Genomic DNA, 4,103 nt, shown 5'->3' on the forward strand with positions numbered 1-4,103 from the left:
CCGTGGCACTGCAGGCAACACTGAAACGAGTTCAGGCGGCAAGCAGCCTGCAGTGAACCCAGTGCCCACGGCACTGCAGCCTCCAGCGAATCCAGTTCCCAGGGCACTACACCATCCAGTGAACAAAGTGCCCGTGGCACTGCAGCCTGCTATGGACCCTGTGCCCGCGGATCTGCAGCCTCCACTAAAGTCAGTGTCCACCGTACCACACTCTCGAGTGAACCTAGGGTCGGTGACACTGCGGCCCCCAGTAAAGCCAGTGTCTGCGGCATTGCAGCGTCCAGTGAAACCCGTGCTCACTGCACTGGAGCCTCAAGTTATCCCAGTGATCCGTGCACTGCAGTCTGCAGTGAACGCAGTGCCCACAACACTGTACCCTGCAGTGAACCCAGTTCCGAGTGCACTACAGGTTCCAGGGATCCCAGTGCGCAGGGCACTTCAGCCTCCGGTGAACAAAGTGCCCGCAGCAATGCACCCTCCAGGAAACCCTTTGACCCAGGCACTGCAGCCTGCAGTGAACCCAGGGCCTGCGGGTCTCTACCCTCCAGTGAAGCCAGTGAGACTGGCACTGCACCCTCCAGTGAAGCCAGTGCCGGCGGCACTGCACCCTCCAGTGAACCCAGTGCCCACGGCACTACACCATCCGTGAACACAGTGCCTGCGACACTGCAGCCTGCAATGAACACAGTGCCCACGGCTCTGCAGCCTCCAGTGAAGCCAGTGACTGCCATAATGCATTCTCCATTGAACCTTGGGTCCGTGGCACTGCAGCCACCAGTAAAGCCAGTGCCCGTGGCATTGCGGCCTCAAGTGAAACCCGTGCCCACAGCATTGCAGCCTCCATTTATCCCAGTGATCCATGCACTGCAGTCTGCAATGAACCCAGTGCCCACAGCACTGCACCCTGCAGTGAACCCAGTTCCCACTGCACTGCAGATTCCAAGGATCCCAGGGCCCATGGCACTTCATCCTCCAGTGAACAAAGTGCCTGGGGCAATGCACCCTCCAGTGAACCCAGTGCCGGCAGCAGTGCAGCATGTAGTGAACCCAGGGCCTGCGGGTCTCTACCCTCCAGTAAAGCCAGTGTCCCCGGCACTGCACCATCCAGTGAATCCAGTGCCCAAGGCACTACACCATCCCAGGAACAAAGTGCCTGCAACACTGCAGCTTGCTATGAACTCAGTGCCCAAGGATCTGCAGCCTCCATTAATGCCAGTGCCTGCCATACTGCACTCTGTAGTGAACGTTGTGTCCGAGGCACGCAGCCGCCAGTAAAGCCAGTGCCCGCAGAATTGCAGCCTGTAGTGGAACACATTCCAACTGCACAGCACTCCAGTTATCCCAGTGATCGGTGCACTGCAGTCTGCAGTGAACGCAGTGCCCACAGCCCTGCACCCTGCAGTGAACCCAGTTCTGACTGCAGTGAAGGTTCCAGGGATCCCAGCGCATATGTCACTGCAGCCTCCAGTGAACAAAGTGCCCACGGCAATGCACCCTCCAGTGAACCCAGTTCCCGTGGCAGGGAAGCCTGCAGTGAACCCTGGGCCTGCGTGTCTCTACCATCCAGTAAGCCAGTGTCCCTGGCACTGCCCCGTCCAATGAAGCCAGTGCCACGGCACTGCACCCTCCAGTGAACACAGTGCCCGCGGCACTGCACCCTGCAGTGAACCCAGTGGCACAGCACTGCAGTCTGCAGTGAACCCAGTGCCTACGGATCTCTACCCTCCAGTGAAGCCAATGTCCCTGGCACTGCACGCTCCAGTGAAGCCAATGCCCACAGAACTGCACCTTCCAGTGAACCAAGTGTCCGCGCCAATGCAGGCTCAAGTGAAGCCTGTGCCCGCAGCACTGCACCCTCCTGTGAACCAAGTGTCCGTGCCACTGCACCTTCCAGTGAACCCGGTGCCCACGGCACTACACCATCCAGTGAACAAAGTGCCAGCAGCACTACACCATGCAATGAACCCAGTTCCCACTTCTATGCAGCCTCAAGTAAACCAATTGCCTGCAGCACTGCAGCCTCCAGTGAACACACTGAACGTGGCACTGAACCCTACATTGAAACAGTGCCTCCTTGGGGCGCCTGGGTGGTGCAGTCGGTTAAGCGTCCACTTCAACCAGGTCACGATCTCGCGGTCTGTGAGTTCGAGCCCCGCGTCAGGCTCTGGGCTGATGGCTCAGAGCCTGGAGCCTGTTTCTGATTCTGTGTCTCCCTCTCTTTCTGCCCCTCCCCTGTTCATGCTCTGTCTCTGTCCCAAAAATAAATAAACGTTGAGAAAAAAGTTAAAAAAAAAAAAAACAGTGGCTCCGCCCTGCACACTCCAGTGAAACCATTGCCCGTGGAACTGCACCATGCAGTGAACCCAGTTCCCACTTCTATGCAGCCTGCAGTGAACACAGTGCCTGCAGCACTGCAGCCTCCAGTGAACCCAGATACCACGGCACTGGAGCCTCCAGTGAACCCACTTCCCGCAGCACTGCACCCGCCAGTGAATGCAGTGCATGCCGCACTGTAGCCTCCTGTATACCCAGTGCCCGCGGCACTGCACCATGCAGTGAACCCAGTCCCAGCTTCTATGCAGCCTCCAGTGAACACACTGCCCTTAGCACTGCAGACTCCAGTGAACCCAGATCCGGCGGCACTGCCCCCTCCAGGGAACCCAATGCCTGCGACACTGCCCCCTCCAGTGAACACAATGTCCACAGCACTGCACCCTTGAGGGAACCCAGTGCTCAGGGCACTACAGCATCCAGTGAACAAAGTGCCAGCAGCACTGCAGCCTGCTATGAACCCAGTGCCCACGACACCGAAGCTTCCAGTGAAGCCAGTGCCTGCCATACTGCATTCTCCATTGAACCTTCGGTCCGCAGCACTGTCGCGGCCAGTAAAGCCAGTGCCCATGGCATTGCAGCGTCCAGGGAAACCCCTGCCCACTGAACTGGAGCCTCCAGTTATCCCAGTGATCCGTTCACTGCAGTCTGCAGTGAACCCAGTGCCCACAGCACTGCTCCCTGCAGTGAACCCAGTTCCGACTGTACTGCAGGTTCCAGGGATCCCTGTCCCCATGACACAGCAGCCTCCAGTGAACAAAGTGCCCGCGGGAATGCACCCTCCAGTGAACCGAGTGAATGCGGCACTGCAGCCTGCAGTGAAACCTGGGCCTGTGGGTCTCAACCCTCCAGTGAAGCCAGTGCCCTTGGCACTGCACCCTGCAGTGAAGCCAGTGCCCTTGGCACTGCACCCTGCAGTGAAGCCAGTGCACACAGCACTACACCATCCCATGAACAAAGTTCCTGCCACGCTGCAGCCTGCTATGAACACAGTGCCCGCTGCTCTGCAGCCTCCATTGAAGTCAGTGCCCGCCGTACTGCACTCTCCATTGAACCTTGGGTCCCCAGCACTGCAGCCACCACTAAAGCCAGTACCTGCGGCATTGCAGCCTCACGTGAAACACGTGCCAGAGCAATGCAGCCTCCAGTTTCCCAGTGATCCGTGCACTGCAGTTGCAGTGAACCCAGTGCCCACAGCACTGCACCCTGCAGTGAACCTCGTTCTGACTGCACTGCAGGTTCCCAAGATCGCAGTTCCCATGGCACTTCAACCTCCAGTGAATAAAGTGCCTCCGGCAATGCACCCTCCAGTGAACCCAGTGCCCGTGGCACTGCAGTGTGCAGTGAATCCAGGGCCTGCGGGTCTCTACCCTCCAGTGAACCCAGTGCCCACGGCACTACACCATCCAGTGAACAGGGTGCCCGCAGCACTGCACCATGCAGTGAACCCAATTCCCGCTTCTATGCAGCCTCAAGTAAACCAATTGCCCGCCGCACTGCAGCCTCCAGTGAACCCACTGACCACAACACTGCACCCTCCATTGGAGGCAGTGCCTGCCGCACAGCACCCTCCAATAAACCCAGTGCCCTTGTAACTGCACCATGCAGTGAACATAGTTCCCGCTTCTCTGCAGCATGCAGTGAACACAGTGCCTGCAGCACTGCAGCCTCCAGTGAAGCCAGATCCCGCAGCACTGGAGACTCCAGTGAACCCACGTCCCGCAGCACTGCACCCGCCAGTGAAGGCAGTGTCTACTGCACTGTAGCCTCCT

This window comes from Prionailurus viverrinus, unplaced genomic scaffold (assembly GCF_022837055.1).
Source record: "Prionailurus viverrinus isolate Anna unplaced genomic scaffold, UM_Priviv_1.0 scaffold_65, whole genome shotgun sequence".
Lineage (NCBI taxonomy): Eukaryota > Metazoa > Chordata > Mammalia > Carnivora > Felidae > Prionailurus > Prionailurus viverrinus.